General features: G+C 35.0%; 1 protein-coding gene across 1 annotated transcript in view; it reads right to left on the bottom strand.

Annotated features, from left to right (window-relative positions):
- The window catches only part of RSPO3 (R-spondin 3), a 77,425-nt gene that overhangs the window by 866 nt on the left and 50,842 nt on the right, over window positions 1-25,717 (bottom strand). The window lies entirely within an intron of this gene.

Below are 25,717 nucleotides of genomic sequence, written 5' to 3'. Positions count from 1 at the left end.
GCCATCTACTAGAAGAGAATTAATTTGCATTAAAAATATGCAAATAAAGTTTCATGAGGAATACCAGGATAACTATATACATATATATATATTTTTATTTTATTTTATTTTATTTTATTTTATTTTTTTTTTGCGGTACGCGGGCCTCTCACTGTTGTGGCCTCTCCCATTGCGGAGCACAGGCTCCAGATGCGCAGGCTCAGCGACCATGGCTCATGGGCCCAGCCACTCTGAGGCATGTGGGATCTTCCTGGACTGGGGCACGAACTCGTGTCCCCTGCATCGGCAGGCGGACTCTCAACCACTGCGCCACCAGGGAAGCCCAAGGATAACTATATTTTAATGCAAGTATTTATATGTTGAAATTAATTTCCATCACAAATTCTCTACATGCAGGGGTAGCTGTGTCTATAACTTATCGATAACTCTATGGTATTAGCTACCAGGGCAGGGACTTTGTGTCTCTATCAGCCAAATGAGTAGATATTTATTGGAATATACTGGATTCCATGGAGGACCTTGACCTTGAACTGGGTTTGAAGCACAGATTGATTCAGATTCACACTCTGAGGCATTTAAAAAAGTGGAATCAACATGACTTTAAAGGTTTTGATGCAGGAAAGCATATTGCAAGAAAGACTGGAGCCAGGGTGAAGAAAAGGATTTTATTCTATTGGCCTTGGGGAACTGTTAACAGTTTTAGGAGAGAGTAATTTGATCAAAATGCATGAGTCTGGCACCAAATTAGATGAATCGTTTTTTTAAATTTCAAATTAGTGAATTAACTAGATATTTTATTATCATGTTAACATTTTACATATACAATCTACAGTGTAAAATAATTTCAAGGGCATGGTTTTAGTAACCTCCATTTATACACATATCCCAGTGAAAAATTACTGATCCAAATCAATATAGTAAATGAAAACTAGGAACAAACTACTCCTTGGTGTGGCAGAAATTCTGATTGGGTGTATCCCTACACACTGAGCCATGTAAAATCTGAAATTAGTTTCAGTTTACAAAAAGTCACTTTGGACAAAAGTATTTTGGATGAAGTATCTGCATGACAGAACCAAAATATTTTCACGTCCTGAAATAGGCTGCAAATATTGAATTCAGTGGTTTGGCTTTCCTTTTCTTGAGCTCTGGTTATGGAATTCTAGGAACCAATATTAATACTGCATTCGTAAACTCGGCCAACACAGTCTCCTTGGATTTTATGCCACAGCTAGCTTTGCCTGAGACTATATTTACAAAACCTTCCAGTTACTTTATGAAAACTTGCCTTGTTGGGCTCAACATAACACACCTCCAAATTTTGTACTCTAAAAGGACAGTTAACAAAAATGAGAACTCAGACCATGTAAAATAAATATCAGTCAAATTATTTTGGATATGTAGAGATGAGCAAAAAATATGAGAGTTGACTGTATGTCTAGGGTTGACTAGTTGTATATTGATTCACCAATTCCATTATTCTTTTCATTTAAAAGAATATTGCTGGATTGATAAGATTTCTACAGAAGAAATTCAGGGTTTTTTTTTCTTTTTCTTTTTATGCTGGCTTTACACATTTGAAGAGCGGACATAAACTTAGTAACTAAATAGAGAAAACTGAAGAGTTAATTTACTTTCTTGAATATGTACCATAATTTAGTTTTCACAAATCTGCATGAACTGAAAGAGAGCAATGCTGGTTTTTATGGTATATGCTTGATTTTCTGAAGGACATGGCTGCAAAGGTTAGATTACATAATATTTCCATTCTGAAGAGCATTTTGGAGGTGTTCAAGTTCAACTCTAAAAATATTGTCAGTGAAAATCATTCCAAAGTTCCATAAAAACTCCTAACCCCAAACAAAATGTTATTTTTATGGAAATCATCCAAAAGTTCAGTGTTTAACATTGTTCTCTTGATGATGGTCCAACATCTTACAGCTGTGGTCCCAACCATAAAGTTTTGGACATGTAAAAAATATACTGTTTCTTTCTTGGTCAGAGATTGATTTATATGTTTTCTAGCTACATGTGACAACGTACTCAACTTACAGTGCATTTCTGCTTATTAGCAAACTGATATGATTATTTCTTAATATGGGCAGAAACATTCTTGGAAGTAGCTTGAAACCCAGTATCATAGTTTTATTATCCAAGGAATAACTATTTAGTCTAGGCGGTGAGTGAAAGGGGAGGTTCTACTAAAGTAACAGGAAACTAGCACATTGTACATTGTTGTTGCCCAACAGAGGGCTATTGCACAATAGAAAAATGTGATTATTACTTTTTACAGGCCATGTGTTAGTGGTTGGAAATGCTAACTACCCTTTTGCGTAAGTAATATATTTTCCTCTTGTCCAAGAAATAGAAATGCAGAAGAGTGGCTCTAGTCCATTAAAAAATCACATGCAATTTGGGAAATCTGGTAAGGTTTTCATTAAAGAGGATTTCTTTTTCTATTCTGGTGACTTTTCATTGATGTGGTCAATAGTTATTTTTATACTTTTTTTGGTAATTATGCAAACTAAGCATTCCAGTTATCACAGTCTTACATATATATGTTTGTGTTTTGTCATTCATTGATTATGTGTGTGCACGCACACACACGCACCAGAATTATGTTGTAGAGTGTTCCAAGGATTAAAAGAATGTTCATCTTCCCTCGATGTTCCACCCTCATGGGCGGACTTTGCATAGAAACCACCAAAAAGAAATTGCTATTAGCAATCAAGTACAATCTGAGCCTTTGCATAGAAATGTAATGTTTAACACTGTCTTACATATGTAGAGAACAAATGTATGGGCACCAAGGGGGGAAAGCGGGAGGCAGGGGTGGTGGTGGTGGGATGAATTGGGAGATTGGGATTGACATATATATACTAATATGTATAAAATAGATAACTAATAAGAACCTGCTGTATAAGAAAAAATAAAATTAAATTTAAAAAAAAGAACACTGTCTTTAGAGTAAAAAAAAAAAACATGGTGTTCAAATTCTAGGTCTGCCACCAGCTATTTGTGTGACTTTTGGCAAGTTGCTGATATCTCTCGGGATTAATTGTCTGATATTTAAAATGTGGATAATCATTACTACTTGCTAAACTTTTTAAGGATTGTGTGAGTTGCTTGTAAAGCACTTAGCATAGTGCATGGCACACATTAACCATGGGAGAAATGAAAGCGAATGTTAATAACTCATTACACAAACACAAATTAAACCTCTATCCCATGCCAAAGAGTGGGCTAAAACCTGGGGATACAAGTGAGATATAGAGACAGACACAATAAATATAGTCACACACTAATGCAAAAATAGAAGCATGCACAAGATCTACTGGTTGCAGAGCAAGAAAAGCATTGAACTCTGCCAGTGGAGATCGAAAAAGACTCCCCAGATGGGGTGATGTTTGAGCTGAGCTTTAAAGAATTAGTGAGAGTTTGCCAGGTTGAAGAGGGAAAAAGGGCATGGTAGGCAGAGAACAATATGTCAATGGCATGAAGGCATTCAAGGACATGGTGAATCTGGGGAACTGAAGCAGACTTCCTTGGTTTGATCAGAGTTTATATACAGTATATTACCCAGAGAAGCTGGAACAATAGACAGGACTTGATTGCCATTTGGGGAGTTTGTCCTGAGGACCAGTGGTACTGAAAACTGGAGAAGGGCAAGTATCAGAATCTGAGAGCAAAGCAGAGTCTGGGTGTTTCTGTGACTAGTTTAACATGTGACCTTATTTTCTATTTCAGAAACACTTCTATAAGTAATAAGAACCCATAAAGTGAGTATTGGTGATGACTAGTATTTATTTTTGAGCCTTAACTTTTAAACGAGTAGCTAAAGTCTATGTGAAGACCATATAGCCATGTATTATTTAAGATTTTGTTGCAAGTCAGTGTCACATAATTGAGTAGGTGATTGACATTTTTGAGATTCTGAAGTTATTTTCTATTAATAAAATAGTATATAGCCATTTATGTAAACACCTCCTAGGGCCTTCTGCAGACCAGGTTTCCAAGCGCAGATGACTCTGAAAAATACAGATTCCTAGTGCCACTCCTGGAGATTATGATTCGGTAGTTTTCATGATGGGCCCAAGAACCTACAGTTAAAAACATGTTTACCCCCAGTTTATTCTTATGTGCCGCTTCATTTAAGAACCGTAGCTGTAGATCAGCAGAGGATCCAATTTCCTTAAACATATACTCTCAAAAAGTTTATTTCATATCACATGGCTTATCATTTTTTTTCTTATATTTTTTCCCATGGATACCAAATATGTATTTTGACTTACTGTAGCTATTAATTTTTAAGTCAAGTTTTCTGATTAGGCACATTTGGAATAGACACCTAGATGCAAAACAAAAATTAGATGCAGATAGTCTTTTTAAAATATATCAAGGAAATATGAAGTGAAAAGAATAAACATATTAAAAGAACAAAGAGAGAAGGAAATGATCCTGAATTATATTTCTTAAATTACATATAAGTTCCAAGTAAAAATAAAAACCAGAGAAAATGCTCAATCACCCTTTTAAATATAATGTGGTAATAAATAAAAGAATTCTCCTTAGAATCACAAATATAATTAATTTATTGAGAATTATTCAAATTATGAATATCAGTTCACAGTTTTCCAGATGTTTAGAAATATCTGTGTCCAAGTCCTTATAAAAGCTGCTTCTTGGTGAATTTCTTGCAAGATACCACTAAGGGGAGCTATTGAGCTTAAGTAGCTCCACTTCCAAGACTTTCAAAAAGCTGAGAATGTATCCTACACTCTAAACTGAGGACTAAATATCACTGAATCTATGATTCAAACCAATTAAATAAATATTCCATCAGAGGTACAAAATTTATTGCTAGGTATTTTCTCTTTATTGGGCGTAGAAGGAAATTCAACTGGAAAGCCAAGGCTTTATACCTTCAAAAGAACACAAGTGGTGTGAAAATGGGGTTAATCTGATGATTTTTGGATCTAGAGCTGGACCTGAAATTTATGTATAGAGGATGAAAATTCCAACTTTTTTTCCTTTTTGTTAAGACGTCACTGAAGAAATTTCACAAAGGAGGGGAAATTGCTACAGTATAACTTCAGCAAATATGATTTATCGTGTAAATACATATTTAAGGGTCTTTAAACTGTGGGCACAGAACAGGACAGCTTGACCCAGTGGTGAAGAACAGAGCTGAAAGTCAGCAAGGCCAAATTCTTTCTCAGCTATATTATTACCAAATAGAACTGACTTGAGCAATGCATTAAAACCTTTTGTTTTGTTTTGTTTTTGTTTTAATAAAATAGAAACACTTATTTCTTTGCTATTATTTTAACTCAGGAATTTATTTCAAATACAGTGAAATTATGAAAGAATGATAGGTTTAAAAAAAATAGGCAGACAATTTCTCCAAATGGAAATTTAAGCTACTTGATTTATCTACTCTGTACATTTGATCCTTAAACAACACAGGTTTGAACTGCAAAGATCCACTTATACATGGATATTTTTCAACAGTTATATTACAGTACTATAGCTTCTGGTTGGTCAAATCCTCAGATGCAGAGGAACCATGGATATGGAGGGCGACAATAAATTATACTTGGATTAACCCTCTGAAGTTGTTTAAGGGTCAACCATAGTTTAATACATGAATTAGTTCAATTGTACTTCCATTTAACTTCCAAGATGCTTCTGAGTAAGTTCGCAGAAAAATAGTTTGATGTATCATTACATGCTCTGCTAAGTGCTGTAATTTGGGGAGTTACCTTGAGCCCATTTTTGCAAAGATATTAAGATTGAAACACATTTTGCCACCAATTGAAAATGGTTAATGTAACAGATGTTAATCTATTTGTGTCATTCTTTTGGGGATTCTGAAACAAGTCTGTCCTGACTGAAAGGCACTGAGTGTAAATTTTCGGAAGTGAAAGAAGATAAACCCAAACTTCTTGCCATGGCGCCCAGGGTGCTTGTCCTGTGACCTGGCCCCTGCTTATGTAGTCAGCAGCCTTGAAGACCTCATCCTTCTCTTCCTAGTCACCTCTGCACTTCACCTGCCACACTCCCGTATGTTTGATTCATTTCCCTAGAATGCATTCTCTAGTATCCCTTGCTCTAACTCAGACTTAAGTACTCACGTGTCACCCCTTCAGGGAAATCTTCCTCACTCTTCTAACTTTCTCTTAGGCTGAATTATTTATGTTTCTCCTCTTTGCTCCTTAAACTCCCAATTAGTAATCCTGTTGCAATAATCAAGGAGAAGATGACTTGAGCTGTCTGTTTTTAAAATAGTAAGAGCAATGACAGATAACTAAAAATTAATGAACACTTCCATGTGCCAGCCATACTTCTAAGAGCGAGCACTGGGTCTATAAGCTCTATTATAACCTCTATGGGAAGATGAGGAAAACGAGGGCTCTTAACCACCGTCTTCCTCTGCCTCCACAACTGTGTCTCAAGAGAGCACAATGTGACACGACATCCTTGTATTCTTGTTTTATTTCACACTTAAACTACTGAATACAAAAAAACAAAAAAGAAAAGACAGTGTGTGTGTGTGGACTAACATAGGAAAACATAGAGGTTTTGTAAAAATTAGAACATACTTCCTTGACCTCTTGAAACTTCAGTTTCCTGAGCTGCCAGTTGCTCCTCAGAACCTAAGAGCACTTTGCAGTAGATGTTTTGTGCCTTCACCATCCAGTTACCTCATGCTCTACCCTCTTCTGTTTTATTGCTACAAGTCTGTTTAGTTTTCATGATTTCCACTAGTCTCCCAATCATGTAGAGGTAGGATATTGTATACATATATACATCTTATAATTCATATCTAACTTAGAAAGTTTATTTGACTTTTAAAACTACCACTATTACATTTTTGAAATTCTAATAAAATTATCAGAGATTTTTATATTTTGTTACATTTAATATCAGAAAAAGAGAAAGAGAAACTATGAATTTAAATTTCACAATCCCACTGAGGCTTGAAGGCAGTCCCATTATAAATAATTTCATTTTATGGCAGATATCATAAACACCAATAATAACAACTTTTCAGAATCTATATTTCCATAATATGCTTCAGCATAATGAACTTGCTTTTGCCAAATCAAATACTTTCCTTATGAATTGATTGTTGTCAATAAGGCTTTACAGATTTTTTCCCCTGTGTTGCTTAAATAGTTTCATTACTCACTGAAGATTCAGGATCTGAAATTTTGAATTCTGGCTCCACGTCCTAACAGAACTTTCCATGCGCCTTTCCCCCAAATGCAACTCCAGTCCATCTTCATGATTCTGCTGCCCAGAATGCTACCCTGGACTTCTTGCACTCAAAAGGAACATTGCCTAGAGTGCCAAGGGAACTGTGAGAGATACTGGATACTGCATACTATGATGCCTTCTTGTTGTAAGTCGTCAGTATTAAAAGAACAGTTAGAAGTGCAAGGAGAAAAAAGAAACCCAAAATGTTTTACTATTTGCAATATTTACAATTTACTCATTATAAAAGTAAAGGGTATCCTGTATTTTATTTTATAATATTAAAAAAATATAACAGTGCATTACGATTTACATTACATAACTATTTTAAGCTTAATATTCTTTTATGTGGGCTTATTTCTTTTGAATCAACTACCTTTTGTTTGAAAGTTCATTTGAAATTAGTAAGTTCAGTGTTGGTTTTTTTTTCAGTGCAAAATTTCTTAACTTCACTTTGAAATTCTACCCAGCATATTAGGTTAGATTACAAAATTCTTGGAAACTAAATCACATACAATTTACATGTTGAAAATTTCCTGATCTAAGCATGTTTGCATAGTGTGTTTTGAACTAGATCTTGGGTCTTATACAATTTCATCTATTGGATAAGCAAGTAAACTTATTCTGATTTTTCATTTGCTGTCAAAGAATGTGTTGGTAAATTTCACCTATTAAATCAGTCAAATTTTGTTCATTATTTTTACCATGAAATTCATGACTAGCTTGTGAAATGACTATTACTGCTCTCTTTACAAACAATGACTCTGCATATGATATTTTGATTGTTTCACATACTCTTTATGAATTTACGAGGATATGTGTATATTGCTTATCTTCAGAAATTAGACAGTGATATGGCTGGCACCGCTATTTCAAAAACCGTTGAAACCTGCCTAGTAGCATTGTTGCATGTCCTCCCAAAATTTTCAGTAGAGACCAGTCTTCTCGAAGTATTAATGAGTGTTTCAGAAATTAATTGATGTGTGTATCTTTGTTGTAACACTCATTCTCTACCTTGTCTCCCTCCTCACAGCCCACCCTCAACTCATGTTGACTGCTGCTATAGGCTACCATCTTATATATCAAGGTAGAAAATATGTATGAGTCTATGGAATGTTTACGTCAATTTTTTTTCATATCATCCTTTAAAAAAATCTATTGCAGAAATTTAAATATAAAAAATACCACCCAGTTTTTTTCTAGGAATAGCCTCTTTGAAAATTCCTATCATATGCATATTGCCAGACTTAAAGTATGTAAAATAGTTTATTATGGATAGGATTTCCTACAAAATTATTTTAAAAGCAGAATACACAATTGTCAGACCATATTTTGAGTGATTCCTTTAAGAAGTATGGACAATGATTTCTTTAATACTTCACTATAATGAATGTTTAAAAAACATTTCATATTTTTGTGATAAATTATTTTTCCTAATTTTGTGTCATTAAAAATTTTTTTTCTTTTGGCTGAGCGGCGCGGCATGTGGGATCTTAGTTCCCCGACCAGGAATCGAACCTGGGCTCCCTGCAGTGGAAGTGCAGAATCTTAACCACTGGACCGCCAGGGAAGTCCTCAATTTAAATTTTAAATGTAACAACTTTATTTAATGTATCACTAGTCAACAATAAGTTGAAAGTACTGCCTGAAGTGTAGACTGCTTTGAAAATCTGAGTCTTAAAAATGTTTTTCTTGGTGAACTTTTCTTGGTGAATTTTCATTCTCTTGCTCTAAATCTTTCTGAGTTGACAATCATCCTACCCCAGCCCCACTAACACATGCTAAAGTAACACAATAAAGAACGCTTATATTTGTTGACTTACCCAATTCATTTACCTTAGAGAACCAAAAACCTCAGTTATATCAATATTAGATTCTGAAAATTAACAATTGATATTTTAAAACTGTTTTTCATCCTCACATGTTCCTCTCATGAGAGAACACAATGACAGTGTGTTTTCATGTAGAGCTTAGTCAGAATAACACTGGTATTTGAATTTTCCCATTTTTCTTCAGTTAGGTGTGTAGGTTCACAGTTCAGTCTTTCATACTTGAAATACAGGTTCTGGAATCTGTTTATGGTAAATATCCACCAAATGCCTTTTTTTTTTTTTTTAAAGAGAATCACTAAGCCAAGAGCACTGTCTTCATCTTTCATGAAATATAGCTTTCCAATTAACAGGAAAGTCCTTCATTTCAAAAGTCTGAACAGAATGCTACTTGAAAATTCATTCCAGCTGGTTAAATTGAAGAACTGAAAGAATTCCAAAGAAAGAATATTCTCTTGGCATTTATCATTTGACTTTCATTTGGATAAATTTCCATTTGCTCCAAGAACTTGTCTCAGAATTTTGTTCTTCTGAGACAAAAAAAGAAGTGTTGATAGGCATGTTTGACTATGCTGTACTTCCTCCCTTACCCAAATTGTGTACTCGGTTGTATTGACAGGAGGAGATGGCCTCATACTTGCTGACACATTGGCAGTGATTGATTATACAAAAAATGTTGATATTATTCTAGTCACTTTTATCATTTTATGCACTAGTTGACTGTGCTGTCTAATTCTCATTCTACCACATCCCACTCTTTCTTTCCTTTGAAACTTTTTACTGCTTGATGGAGGAAAAATGTAACTCTAATCTGGAATTACATCACAGGGGGAAAAACAACTACCAAGTGTTTTATCTAGTGTGTGCTTCTCCATATTTTTAGTAAAGATGTCACACTCTTTTATAGTTATAATTTAGTATTTTCAGCAATTTATTGATTACTTATGTAAAGCTAATTTTTTTAAGCAACTTCAGTACATTCTCAAATGTTTTCACTATTAACACTAGTTTCAGTAATACGAGTTTTAGTATTTTCTTTCTTTTTTTGTTACAGATTCTATCTCAAACTATTGACTTCTTAACTAGCTTAGGAAACATAGCGTACCCCATGTAGCCTCTACTATATTAACATTTGCAAGAAATAAATTTTCTTCATTAATGTAAATAAGATAATAAGGGGTGTATTTCCCCTGTAGCAGATAACACAAGCTGTTTTAAGTACTTTTTCTCTCACTCTGTTCGTGTGAATATCTGTTCTTAATTAGAAATACTTTTCACATGCATTTCCATAAGCAACAAGGTAGCTCCTTGTAATTATTTCATCAACAGTAGTTACATATACTTGAATGGAATACAAATGATTTAATTTCTTTAGAAGTTTTTGGCAGTTGAGCATTCACTAATCTAGAAATATCCACCCTATAATTGAGATTAGTAATATTTTACCACATCTCATTTTACAGTTTTTCATTGTACTTCCTTTTTCATTGTATTGATGCATGTTAGTGTGGGGGACGAGTTGGGAGAGTAGACACATGTGCAACAAATGTGTGTGTATGTTTGTGTATACATATAAATATATATGCACATATTTATTTATAGGTCCCTTCCCACCACAGATGGAAAAGTTCTATTTTTCGGGTGGATTTAAAAATATCAATTCAAAGACAGAAAGCCTGTTTTCCAATTTAATTTTCAGTAAGTCTGAAAGGAGATTTAGCCAATTACAAGAGTTCTTCAGAAACCAGAAAATTTAAAATTAAGAGACTCTGCTAGGTTATGTGACTTTTACCTTTTTCTTATCAAATGTATTTTCCATATGTTAAATTAAATTTAACTTAAATTAAGTTGCACCCTTTCTTTTTTTCTTTGCAAACTTTCAAAATGTTGTGGGAAAAATAGAACGTGGTGCTCTAATAAGCATCTGATTAATGTAGAAGAATTTAAAGAATTATGTTCATTCTTTGGATACTCAAACTTTTACATGTGGACTTCCCCTCCTAACATTGACGTTATCATGAGAAGTCCAATTTCCCTCTTCTTTCTTTGCTACTAATTAGTTCATTTCCTTCCATTGTTTTGATTGGGTCCCTAAGTGTATATTTTATGTATTACCTACATATATTATCTACTGAATTTTGATCTATATTTCCAGGCCCTTTTGTAATATGTCATGATGATATTGAATTATGCTTCTACTTTTTATAAAATAGGAAGAACAATGTAGTAATAACTGTAAATATGATAGACTTATCTTTGTAGAAACTCAACCTTAATTTTGTTTCCCTATAAAAATATTTAGAAAGAAAATACAATTCACAGGATGGGTTATTTCAGGTGGGGTGGATAACATTGGGGCTTTCAGCAGTGGGTTCCTGATTCACTTGCATAATTTTGTGCACAGAGAACCTGGAGGCATAGGAGGCCTCCATACCTTGTACACAGGTAAGCATTGCTACCATTGCTCCAAAGAATGTGGCAGCTTTGCCTTTCTCTTTGGCACGAGCCTGTACACAGTAGTGACTCAATAAATATTGGTTGAAAAAATTAAATGAAAAGATGAATAATGCTCTCTTTTCTTGATTTAATGCTTGTCATTCTATTTGAGGGAGAGATGGGGAAGGAAAGACATAGAGAGAGATGCTTTTGGTGTTATTATCACATATGCAAGCATGCTGTGATTACCCAGTATTTTGAACAACTAACTTGTCTTAATGAATGACATTTATTATTATGGAGTCCTCTGCCAGTTAGCCACTTCCATACAATATTGGTTTCAAGTGACTACAATCCACTCCAGAGAGCTACATCATGGCTGCAGGGAAATAATTTTAACTTGTCATGCTCTAGAAGATCATCTTTGGGACCAAACCAATGATAACTAACTAGAGTATCCCTAAGGCTGTTTCAGGTAGAGAACTTAGAAGTCCAAGTTGTGACAGAGAGGTTACAGAGGATCCTCCTCTCTTCTATTGTGAGAAGGAACTGAAATTCTAGAACAGTTTTAGGGATTTGAAGGCTCTAAGATTTCCCTGAGGCTGGGAACCTCTCAGCCCAAAACTGGGAAAGAGTGGCCTAAGAACATTTTTCTGAGACTGGAGAATAAGAAGTGGTCAGGGAGAGAGTGGGGAAATGGAGGAGGAGAGGAAGGGACTTGGATGATTATGAAAAGTTAAAAGATGGCAAAATAGTTTTTTTCTTCCTTAAATTATCTTCTATAGCAGGCACAAATGATGCTTTATTTGGTGGAGTAGGGAATGTTGTCTTCTTTTAAAATAATGAAATATGACCCTGGCTCATCTTGGCCCAATCTTAGGGCTTTTGAAGTGGTACTGCACAGTCTCAGCAGCTTGATTTCCCCTTGAGTTTTGACTGACTGTGGCTTTTGTTGTAATCCATTGAATTTTGTGTTCGGTGGAATTCCACCAAAAGGAAGGGCCCTTGGGTAATATGATGAAACTGTCAATTTAAGAGGGTGTAGCAAGGGCAGCAAATGGCACGTGTAATGCAATTAACGAGAGAAAGTCGTAGGAAAGACTTAAGCAAATGAGCTGAAAATGAAAGAAACCGTAACAGTTTCTGAAGGAATGAAATCCATCTTACACCATCTCCACAAAAATGAATCCTTATTGTTTAATTGAGTATTTAAGAATCAAATAAGATGCTCTTGGAAATAAAAAGGCCAAATGAAATAGAAAAAAAATGTTCCAAAGGAATAAATAGTTTTTAATATCCCATGTTTACCTTCTGAGCAAAATGCACAATCTTCCTGTGTCCCTGAAGACCATATGAAGGTAGAAAGGGGAATATATGACCAATGATTGATATAAACCCTTCCCTTATCTCCAGGGAACTTTTAGGAAAAAGGGTAGTAGTCAGGAGGTGATTAAAAATGATGAGGAGTAAAAATATTTAAGGATGGCAGGAGTAAGATTGGCAGATTTATCTCTCTGCTGTGCTGGGGGTTGAGGGGATGGGAAGAAGAATCCTTTCTTCTCTATTACACCTTGGCCACCCTTAATCAAGTACATTTTTGGGCCCTGGAAACTCTATTGGTACTTTTTAGATGCACAGGCCTTGAGGAGTGAAGCACAGAAGGCTGTCTCCTGGGCAGCCTTCCCTGAGTATGAACAGGTCTAGGTGTGGGTGATGAATCTGTCCTAACAGAAAACAATACCCATGATTTCTAAAAATCAGCAAATATTTCAGAGATCACTGAATGCTCTAATAGACGTTTTTTGCTACTGCTCACAACACATAATAAGCAGTTGTATTCTTTATGTATGTTAATATATTTAATATTTTTGATTCATACATGGATTAATATATTAACATATTTTGCTGTACTAGTTGTTAAATGTTTTGAAAATCGCTCCTTGCCTATATACATCCTTTAAGATACACTTCAAAGGCTGCTTTCTCCATGAAGCCTTCCCCAGTTATTCTCCAGCAGGTGAGTAGGGATGCAGTAAAGTATAGCTTCTATGACCTTGGACTTTGAAGTTAGAAAGATCTGAGTCTGATTCTCTGCCAAACGATTTAGTCATTTTCTATCCTTGGGGGATGTTGCTTAAACTCTCAAGACCTCATTTTAAAAAATATGTTCTTAAAAATATGTGTGACATTCAATTAAATGTCAAACATCTGAAATGGGTATCAGAAAATGTATATTTTAGACTTGGCTATATTACTTAGCAGCAATGTGACCTTAAGTGAAGCGCTTTCTGTGATTCAGTTGACTCATTTATAAACACGAACAGATAATTCCTATTCTTCTCACTACTTGGGATAGGTGTGAGGAACAAATGATATATAACTACTTGGAACATTGAAAAAATAATAAAATTATAACCCCTAAGATAATGATGATGATGATGGTGGTGGTGGTCTCCATGAAGATATAAAACAGTTGAGTAAATCAAGTTACCTTTGAAAACAGAAGAGCCCTAATTTGACTAAAATAAAACCTCAGGGGCACTTAATTTTTAAGACCTTTGGTGGAAGTCCTTAACCCACTCAAGTCCATCTGCTTCAAAATTAAAAAAATCTTACTCCTTATGTATCGCTCAAACATGTTACTGTCTCTTCATTCTCATTTAGTTCAAGCCTCTTACCATCTCCAGAGTGTAATTCTGCAAAACTAGGGCCACTGCATTTTTTTGCTTCCAGGTGTTTTCCACTTTGCTGTCAGGTTACCCCCTTATAGCACGGAGGGCTGCTCTGCTGTTCCTGTTGGTCTCTTGTTTTTTTTAATCTCCCCAGTGCCTGTATTTCCAAAGTTGGGAATACATAGCTTAGAAGGCCCTTCAGAATCTGACTCCAGTCTATTTTATAGAGTGTTATTTTTTACCCTAATTTGCCTTTGGTTCGGCTACATCACATGTCTCATGAATATCTGATCACATCACATTCTTTCTTGCTTTTGTGCCTTAGATGCTCGTCCTTAATGGAAAGCTTCTCTAGCTGGAAAAATTCTACGTACTTTTCAAGAGCCAATAACACTTTACCTCCTCTGTTTCCAGAACACTGTACCCATCTGTCTATTTTGCCATTATTTGTTTACAACTAACTCTCACATGAAATTGTGAACTCTTAAGTGAGTCTCATACAGATTTGTGTATCTTCCTTGTCGTTTTCACTTCTTGCATCTAGCATGGTTCCTGGCATACAGTAGTTACTCAACACATAAAGTCACAAGAAAGGATGAATAGGCAGAGTGTTCCATGCCAGAATCATGCAGAACTAGACAAGCAGTGATACCACAAGGCTTAAACAGCAAAAGAGTTTAACGACAATTCTACTCATAAAAACAGATTTTCTAGTAGGACATCAAGTTATTTATCAGACTTAGTTTGCCTTTGCCACAGTTATATTGCTTTGTCAGTTTCTTTATGTTCTTTTTAGTAAAGGAATCTTTGCTTTTGGTGATGATGTGATCCAGTAAATAAAACTGTTCTATATGAGGCATGGCATCATTACGTCACCCCAGCTGGAAGCAGTGAGGATACAAGGCTTACTCATGGTTCCATCACATCCAGCTTCCAATTTTCTAAGCTTCAGTTTGTCCACTGATTAATATGCACAACACATGCATGATGAGTTAGGGATGATGGATTTAGTCATATTTTCTACAGTCTGTTTATGAGGATTAACTTTCCTTTTTAAATCAGTGAGAGATAGTCAGAGGGGACACACAGGCAGAGTAATGAAAGAACTGGGCAGACTTAGCCGAATCTGTCAACAATTTCTTATGGAGGAAATCATTACCGTAAATGTTCACTTCATAAAAAGGAGCAATGTTAGTTGATGTTTGGTCCTTGGCTTGGTAATCATTTACCCAGGGTCCATTCAGAGAGCATTATGTAAATTGGGAGCCCTTCAAATTTTTAAGAAGCATGATCTACTTTACTGGAACAGCTGTGCGGCAGGCAGAATAGCTTCCCAAAGATGTCCATGTCCTAATGCTGGAACCTATGCATATGCTACTTTACGTGGCAGACGGGAATTAAGGTTGCAGATGGAATTAAAGTTGCTAATCAGCTGACTTTGAGATGGATAGAATATCTGGGATTATCTAGGTAGGCCCAGTCTAATTTCATGAGTCCTTAAAAGAACTTACAAGGAAGAAGAGGCAGAAGAGAGGGCCAGAGAGATGCTATGTGCAAAGGGCTCACCCTGCCATTTGTAGCTTTGAAGAAGAAGGAAGAGGCCATGAGCCAAGGAATGTGGGCAGTCTATACAGGCTGGAAAAGGCAAGGAAGTGAATTTTCCCCAGTGTTACTAGAAAGGAACACTGCCCTGTGTACACACTGATTTTAACCTAATTAGGCTTGTGTGTGTCTTCTGACATATAGAACTGTAAGGTGATAAATTTGTGTTGTTTAAGATACTATATTTTTGGTAATTTATGGCAGCAGTAGAAAACTAATATGAGTCAAACTTTGTAATGGTTTTCTTATATTTCAGCTCATAAATATACACCAAAAATGGTTTTGAAGACCACTATCCTACTATTCAAATGCTCTAGGTAACCTGAATGGATCATTTTGGCTCTGAATAGCATCTAACTTGTCTAGACAGACTGTTAGAACATAAGCACCACAGATTTCTTTCTGGCAACTTTATTCCTCGAAATTTGGAGAAATAGAATTTACTGGTGACCAAGCCTGCAAAAAGCAGCTGTGTCAGAAATACTAATTTTTTAAAAAGTCATACCTCTAATATTTATCCAATTCTTGTGAGAACTGAAAATTTGCTTTTCCTAAAAATGATCTGATTAATTATAAGACAAATTGTGAAACAAGAGGGGGTCCTTCCCATCTTATTTTTATGTATATGGTGCATACATTTTCAGTATCAATTTGTGAACAAGGATTCCTATTAAGCAGAAATTCATCTGGAGTGTATCATCTGCAAGATCAGCTTTAAGAGAAATGAAAAAAATGTGAAGACAGGGAGATTCTTTAAGAATGAAATTATGCCTTCCTCCATGCGCCCACACCAATGTGGTTACAGAACTTTGGGGAATTTATTCCAATGTTTTCTGTACTCATGGTGTTCATTGCTTCAGTTCTTCCTATCAGAACCTCCTGAGGTCAGAAACTTTTGCCCTTTTCAGAGACTTTTTTCAGCCAGTGAAGGCTTCTGAGCTAACCAGAAATCAAAATGGGATGCTGCATTTTGTCAGAACTGCATGTTTAGTCTGCTTTCTTAGGAATAATCAGGAAAAGTTATATGTGAAAAGACACAGATGTTCCTTTCTCAGTGATATTTTCATACTTTTAAAGTATAATATGAAAAAATCTAGTTGAAATCTAGAACAACATGTATTTTGTATATCCATGTATTTTATTGATTTATATAAGCTCACAAAAGATAAATATCTTTTGGAAATGCCTAAGATTATATATATAATATTATTATATTATATGTAATATGTAATACAAGGCAATAAATGTTGTATCATGGTGATGTTGACCCTTAGTCCAGCATGTCTTTCTTTGAAAATTCATAGTAAACAGATATTCTACTATTTATTCTGACTTACAATTGAGCAATATTTATAGCATGGAGAATATTTTTAATTTATCAGACTGCCAATCATTTTAGGAAAATCTCGAAGAGGTACCTAAAAACTAAGTTGCCCCAAATTTAATCATATTACTTATCTTTCATTTTTATTATTATGTGAAAAAAGTAGGACTCAAATTAAAGCTGCCTTAAGATATATATTCTGTTATGAGTTTAGTAATTAAAAAACATTGTGTATATGTTAGAGAATCTCAAGGAGTTGTTTGTAATATTTAAAGTTGTTGTCCAACCCAAATTCTATAAAATGTTATTACTTAACTATAATATATAATCTACTGCTTAAAAATCTATACAGTGAAATAGAATTAGTTAACATTTCAATATTTGGATTAAAGATGACTATAGACTCTCTCATAGGATGTGAAGCCCTAGAAGAGCAGCTAAGTAAATACCTATTAATATTCTATTAATACCAGTTTCATTTCACACTTCATTTCTATTTCAGAAATGAGTCAAAGGACTGTATCCAACAGATTGAGAATAATACTAGTGAAATAAAATTTATTATTCTATTCTATCATTAAAAAACCCAGCAAAACGCCAATAACAAAAACAAAACTTTAAGACCACTATTTGGCTCTCTCTGACTCTCTTCCCTGGACAGCCATTAAATAATTGACTTTTGAGGAAAAACAAGCACATTTGTAAAAAGTTTGGCTTCTTGTGAGTCCTTTCTCCCTTTGTCTTTCATCTCTTTTACTCAAGTTATAAAAAAAGAGAAAGTAGATGCAAATCTTTTTAATTTACATTTTTAAAAACTTTTCAGTTCCTGTTTCACCAATTTAGTTTTTCCCCTAGCTTTGATTATTCATCTTTATAGTTTCTGACTTACTATGTTATACCTTATCAAAAATTCTAATAGAATATAGAGTTAAGTTCTTGTGACCAGAACTTATTACTGGCATGGAATATTTGGTGCCAACCTCCAACAAATTCCAGATTACATTTGTATCCACGTCCTCTTTTTGACAGGGCACTATCTTCTGCTGTCTCTGGGCAAATACACAGGTCCTGCCTGCTGGATGGCCAGCTGGGTTTAAGAAGGAGACGGACTCTCATGGTTGACAGCTAACCAGATGAATGTGCCTCTTCTGTACAGTTGAGGTATGGAATTGTCATCAGTGAGTGTTTGGTACAATTTGGTAGCTTGAAAGGCTGGGAATTCACATTTGTGATATTTAAGCAGATTTTAGTCTCATTGGCTTATTCCCAAGAATTGGGTAACATGTTATAGTTTTTGATGATTTGTTGGTTATTTGTTATTCTTCTAAATTCCCAAAGAATGAGCAAAATATCCAGTGGGAACACTGACATGAGCAGCAGACTTAGCAGTCACTTTTGTGAGCCATCAGCCGTGGCACATCACATTAAAAACCCCAAATATAGGCCAATCTTGGGTCAGAATTCTCCCCAGTTAGAGGAAGACTCTACCATGAAGGAAAAGAGCAAGTTCAGAAAGAGTCTTGGCTTAAAATGTAAGGTTTGAGAATCTTAGTAGAGTGGAAGGGGTGGAAACAGGTAGTGTTTATTAGAAATAAAAATTTGCTGCCACAGAGAATCACAGGGATTATCAATAGTATAGTAATTCAGCTACAAGGAATTCATACCTTGTAATGGGTGTCACGTGAGTTAAATGAAGATGAACTTTGACTTTAATTTAAAATTAAATAAATATATAAACTCTAGAGTAAAATATTTCTTCTTTAAAATGTGTCTTGAGGTTTTTCATTGTCCAAACCCTGGATTACCATAAATTCATGCTAAATTTCTTTCTGGTGACTCCTAAGATAAAGTGCTTTTTCTCCCCCCTTCCTAGACATTAAAACACATTGTGTCTTTTGTGTGTGTGTGTGTGTGTGTGTGTGTGTGGTACGCGGGCCTCTCACTGTTGTGGCTTCTCCCGTTGCGGAGCACGGGCTCGGGATGCGCAGGCTCAACGGCCATGGCTCACGGGCCCAGCCGCTCCGCGGCACGTGGGATCTTCCCGGAGTGGGGCACGAACCCGTGTCCCCTGCATCGGCAGGCGGACTCGCAACAACTGCACCACCAGGGAAGCCCCACGTTGTGTCTCTTTTAAAGGCTTATTCTTTCCATCTGCTTGACCATATTAAGACTAGTCATGAAAAATGGCCGACCTAAAACAAGTGGGATTTTAGGACCCAAAGAAGCTGATAGTAAGAAGTGAGGATTTAGGTCTATTCACCAAGAAAAAGGAAATAACAAGTTCCCTGACACTGGAGCTTCAATTCCTTTTGTTACAGGCTTGTACTTCAGCTTCTTTTTCTGCTTAGTCATTGCTTTAACTCCCACTCTGAGATTAATTGCATGACCCTTGGAGATGAATGATCTTCCACTTAATCTTAGCCAATGCAATCTGGACAACCTCAGGGTTGGTGAGGCTCCTCTTGGGTGGTTTTCATTTGTTTTAAGAACATTAAAGTATCTCATAAATCTATATTTATTATATTGGTGAGTAATCTACTATAATTAAATATGAAATGCTGAAGACAATGTTAAGGTAACATTGGGGTCACAAACCTCTTTTTATGGTGGTTTCATGGCTGCAAAAATACTCTGGAATTTGCTTTTGTCTTTATGTCTGCATCTGTTTAACATTACGAAGCATCCAACAGCATATTATTTTCAAATGGGCACTTTATAATAGTGATGTTTCTTGATTATAAATACACACAGCTTATAACAAAAAAATTTAAGATGAATCATGGAGAGAATGCAGCTAACAATACCCTCATTCAATATGAAGTGTCTTCACGCACCAGTATTAGAAAATTTGGTGAGCCAGTTTTAATACAGTATTTAAGAATATTCAGGGTTTAATACTAGATCTGTTCCTACTAGTTTTCGATTGAGACCAGTATGGAGATAACAGAAATCAGGCAAAGTAATAAAAAAAATCAGCTCAAGTCCATGAATTTGGATCTATGATTTAGAACGGACTATGATAAATGTGCTAAAATTGACCTTTGTAATATCTTCAGGGAGAAAAAGGATTTGTTATGCAAATTAATATTGGAACAAACAGTTGTTTTTAGAGGTGTTTAAATTATCAAAAAGTATAAACTTTTCCAGACCTTTATATCATTTATGAAAAAAAAATCAGTTACAAGGAAGTATTATTTGATAACTGAAGCAGTCACCTAACCAATTTTCCACTTGACTGCAATAGATTAATCATATGCAATCAAGGCAAGTATCACAACTGCATGTTTTTCAAACATATTCTGTAAACACTAGCAAAGCTATTCCTCTGGATTTTCTGAATTTTAAATATTAAGCAAGATGCATCCCTCCAACACTAACAAAAACTAAATACTATGCTTTGGAACTTTGTCTTCAGTAAAGGAACTCAATTTTCTAAGTTAGACAGATGAACAAAACAAAACAAATGTGCATACCCAAGATATGAGACACTAAGTGTCAATTATAGGGATAAAACCACAAATCAATAAATAACTCATACCAGGAAAATATATATGTTAGAGGACAAATGAATCATAGAACATAAAGAGAGTGAGAGTGAGTGTTTTCAACAAGCTGGGGAAATCACTTCTTTTTGTATTGAAATGTGCTACAAAATCTATTGACTATAAAGTTTTAAAATTGAATAAATCTTCATGCATTTGTACCTAAATTCAGGAATACAAATGAAAGAATTACTGACTCATATGATTCCATGACTAGTTTAAAGAGTTAAGATAAAGCTGCCCAAAGGTAGAAAACGTCGCCATAAATCTAAACACTATTTCTATCAGACATCCTTGTAAATTGGCCTAGGAAAATTTTACTGAGTACTTCAAATGTAAATCTATTGTATGGCTGAGAATAAACACAAATAGATCACAAAATGGGCTTTGTTAAAGAAAAATGTGTTGGTGACTCTGTTCCCAGTTCTCTGACTCCATATGTTATTAGTTTTAATTACCGTGTAGCACACACATACTTAAATTTTGAGGAGAATGAAGTTAGACTAGTTACATTCTAATGGCTCTAGAGAATATGGTGGCAGTGAGGTCAGCTTGTAAAGCCATGGTCCTCATGTTCCCACAGGACAGCAGCAACAAAATAAAATCCAGCATATAAGCCGTTTCATAATGTATCTGTAACCCTGATTTCTTAACATCCCATGTTTCTTTTGCTCTCTTCACACCTCTTGGTCTTTTCCTGATGGGAGCATATCCACTATTCAAAAATGAGATTTAATGAAGTGCTTGTAAAAACACACAGGCAAGGCCAAAATGGCAGCCACCAATTTGTTCTTATTTCCATTAGGCCATCCTTGAATTCGAAAATCTCTAATTATGTTTCAAGTGCTTTAGAAGGCTTAATAGATCACTAGTAGGTTTTACCACATCTTAATTCTGAAAATCTGTATATAATTTAAAGAAAACATATCCATGTGTTTCTGACTAACTTGCCATTAAGCTTATTTTGTAAGCTCAATTTCATGTCTAAAAAATATTTAAAAGCCTCTTTAAATTGTTAAGCTTTTGCCAAGAACAAGGTATCATAAACACACACACTGTTTATGGGTTGGTCTTTGACAGCCCAAACTAAAGTCTGTAAATAGCTATCTAATAATACTACTAAAGGAAATACATGCTCCCATCTTTTTTGCAAACAAATAGCTTCCTGCCCTCTCTTTGCCTACTTGGAGGAGCATGCTATATATTTATAACGTTATAGTGAAACTCTTATTCTGCTAACAGTCAGTTTCCCTTGTTTTCAAAGTTAAGCTACTATATTCTAGGAGGAATTTTGCACTGTCGCCCTAGACTCAATCTCACGTGCCTTCAGCAGATGTCTACAGCAACTGAGAGCAGCATGTGATTTTTCCATATAGGCGTGAGTTCCCAAAGAACAAACTAAAAGTCATGCTGCATCTGCTTTATTCGTACATGCACATTGTGTTCTCTCTTGGAACTCTGTCCTCTTACAGCTTGCTTCAGGCTTGGAAACCTCCTGGGCTGGGAACTTTGCTCCACGTCTGGCATATCCACTGATTCACACGACACTTAGGAGACCATGTATACTTCATAAATTGAGTTGAAAATCTGAACCTCCGAAATACATTTTTTTAGTAAATTTCATTTTACGTCTTCATTGTTAATTTATAGTAGTTGGATGGGGTATTAATTTTCATAACCTTTTAAAAAACCAAATGAGAATCTTTATTAGGTCCCATATTTAAACATAACCCTGTGAAAATTGCACATGGCACTTAGAGCCTGAAGGTCACTGACTCTACTGACTGACAGTGTCTTTGTTTAGACAGGGTGATGCTGCTAACATAACCATTTACTCCATTTGAATACGATGCTAGCAATTTGTGAAAACCATTTGGCTTTAAAACAGCAGTGTGATTTGAGGCAAAAGGCCAATTTGCTCATTAAGTTCAAGTTTGTTCTTTGAACAACAAAATGATTGTAAAACAGAAAGAAAGATTTAGCAGATTTCGTGATAGAAATAGAAGTTTCTCAATTTTATCAGCAACAAAATGACAATAATAAGAAATAATGGCTAATGCCAACCACATGTGTGGTGTGTATAATTTTAAAAGGTCAGAAAAATAGAAATAAGTGGTCATCTTGAATATGTGACAAAAGTGTTGAAAGAGACAGTGTAGAAAGAAGACTGGATTAATAGACAAAAGATCCACATTCTAGTCCTGATTCATCTGTTTACTAGCTAACACTCTTAAGGTTGTTATAAACTTTCTTCAGCCTCAGTTACTTGAAATTTCACTGGACTTGGAGTCAGGTCTGGGTTTGAGTCCTGAGTCTGTTGCTTCCTATGTGTGATTTAAAGTCAACTACTCACACTCAAAGCCTCAATTTCCTCATTTTTAAAATGGAGTAGATAACAACAATGCAGACATGCCCAAAATATTTGAAGAACTACATAAGATAATTATGCAAAACTGCCAAGGTTTAGACAAATCATATTGTTAACTCACAGCCCAATCATAAAGAATCTATGTCAATGGTTATGGTTATTGGATTTAAGTAAGGATATACAACCCAAGCAAAGTATTTTCTTTGGCTTTTTGTAAGGTGATTTGGGGTCCACTATAATTACCCTGGAAAACCATTTTTACTTCTTCTTTAATAGCCAGAAGTCTCATCTCCATTTTAATCATCTTATCAAGTTCCCAGGAATAATATAACTAGGTAAAAACTACTCTAGCTTTACCCCTTAGGGTCCAGTGGTAAGAAAATTCCCTTCTAGTTGTTGTACTATTTAGTGGGGCTCCATGGAATATTAGGATTTAAACCAACTCAGAATTTGGATTTTTTTTTAATTTGACTGTAAAAGCTGTATATGTTAAAAAACTTGATTTTAGAGAGTAAGATCAATAGTTAAGGGCTTTTAATTATTCATGAGCTTCCTTTCCAGAGAAATGTAGGCTTGTGAAACAGGCCTTTTAGTTTAAAGGAATAGCATTTCATGGCAAATCGAATATTTAATATCATTAATTAAAAATAGTTTTATGTTTCCTATGGAACTTTGGGTTTTTGCAGTTAGAAGATTCTGGATCACATGTTGGTAGTTTTATTCTTTTCAGTATTCTAAATACATATATTCAAGTCCTTTGGGTCTCAAACTCACTTGTTTTTTTAAATTTAGTATTGCACACACATTTTTAGTTAAGCAATAAACATCTGTCATCTGCCATTTATTAATATTAATTATAAATAGTCAGTGGCTCATGGGATCCAAGTACAGCAGCTGAGATTTTTCTAAATCTGACCTCCTTAGAGTTTATACAAAAAGTGTTCAGAGTAGTTCTCCTAAGCTCCTAGCCAATTTAAGGCTGGTTTGCAACCTAGTCTTTTAGATTCTGCATCTAGTAATCAAAAATGACAAACTGACAAAAATGATATATGACAAAAATCCTGAAAAAAGCATTGTGCTAGGGGATTAGCTGGGACAAATAACAAGAGAAGATGTTCAAAATGATATGGTGCCATTAATTAACTATTACTACAAGCTAAAGGTTATGTGTACAGTGTATGTGTTAGGAACATTAAAAATGTCATGTCCCTTTTCCATAGTTTTGTTGCTTCAGATGACAAATATGGAAGCCACACTTCCATAAATTAGTATAAGAGAATACAAATTTGAGGAGAAAGTCAAGAAACAAACAAATACAAAACCAGGCATATTAGTATCTCCCAAGAGAGCTAGTGTTCACAGCTACTTGTTTCTTGTCACCCTAAATATCCTACAGCTACAGCAACATATACCCTAAGACATCTGACATGACATCTGCACAATGCCTTGGGGGGCACACTGACATATTTTTCCTTTCTGAGATTCAAACAATTTTCCAAAGAAAAAATATTGTGTTATACTGTAGCAGAGGGTTCATAGAAATGTCAAGTTCAGGTTTTACCTGAGTCTAATTGAAAAACATAAAAGATTTTATAAACCATCTTGTTTAACGGTTTCAAATAAAATACCCTAGCAGAGGGCGACTGGTTGGTTAGCCCATACTTCAATACGAGCACTGCTATTTTCTTTTATTATTTTAAATTGTGGTAAAAGTGCATAACATAAAACTTACCTTCTTAACCATGTTTAAGTGCACAGATCAAATGGCATTTAGTATATTCACATTTTTGTGCAACCATCACCACCATCAGTCTCCAGAAATCTTTTCCTCTTGTAAAATTGAAACTCTGTATCCATTAAATAACAATTTCCATTCCCCACTCCATGAAACCACCATTCTATTGGGTTGGCCAAAAAGTTCGTTCAGGTTTTTTATAAGATGTTACCGAAAAAGCCGAAGGAACTGTTTTGCCAACCCAATACTTTCTATCTCTATGAATTTGACTATTCTGGGTACTTCATATAGGTGGAATCATACAGTATTTGTCTTTGTGATAGGATTATTTTACTTAGCTTTATGTTCTTAAGGTCCATTCATGTTGTAGCATGTGATAGAATTTCCTTCCTTTTTAAGGTGAATAATATTCCATTGTACGCCTATATACCACTTTTTGTTATCTATTCATCTATTGATGGACATCTGGGTTGCTTCAACCTTTTGGCTATTGTGAATAATACTGCTATGAACATGGATGTACAAATATCTCTTTGAGACCCTGCTTTCATTTATGTTGGGTATATACCTACATACTTGGAATCAGTGGATCATATGGTAATTCTGTTTTTAATTTTTTTGCCAAACCACCATGATGTTTTCCATAGCAGCTCTGTCATTTTACATGATCAGCCTTACTAGTAGTCAGAAAAACAAAAGGATACCACTGTTAATCCATCAGAATGGCAAGTCTTCAAAGGACTGATAACATCCAGTTTTGGCATAAGGAAATAGACATTTCCTATTTATAAGGAAATAGGCATTTCTGATACACTGCAAATGTGAACTGCTCAAACCTTTTTGAAAAGTAATCTGGTAGAATACATTAATTTTTAAAATGTGCACATCCTTTGGTTTTTCCATCCAGTGTTTGGGACTCTATTTTATACTAGATCTCACAACTACTGAGCAC

The sequence above is a fragment of the Mesoplodon bidens genome, assembly GCF_964165515.1.
Source record: "Mesoplodon bidens genome assembly, chromosome: 12".
Classification (NCBI taxonomy): domain Eukaryota; kingdom Metazoa; phylum Chordata; class Mammalia; order Artiodactyla; family Ziphiidae; genus Mesoplodon; species Mesoplodon bidens.
The sequence above is the reverse complement of the archived record's forward strand: the minus strand, read 5'-3'. Positions and strand labels throughout refer to the sequence as shown.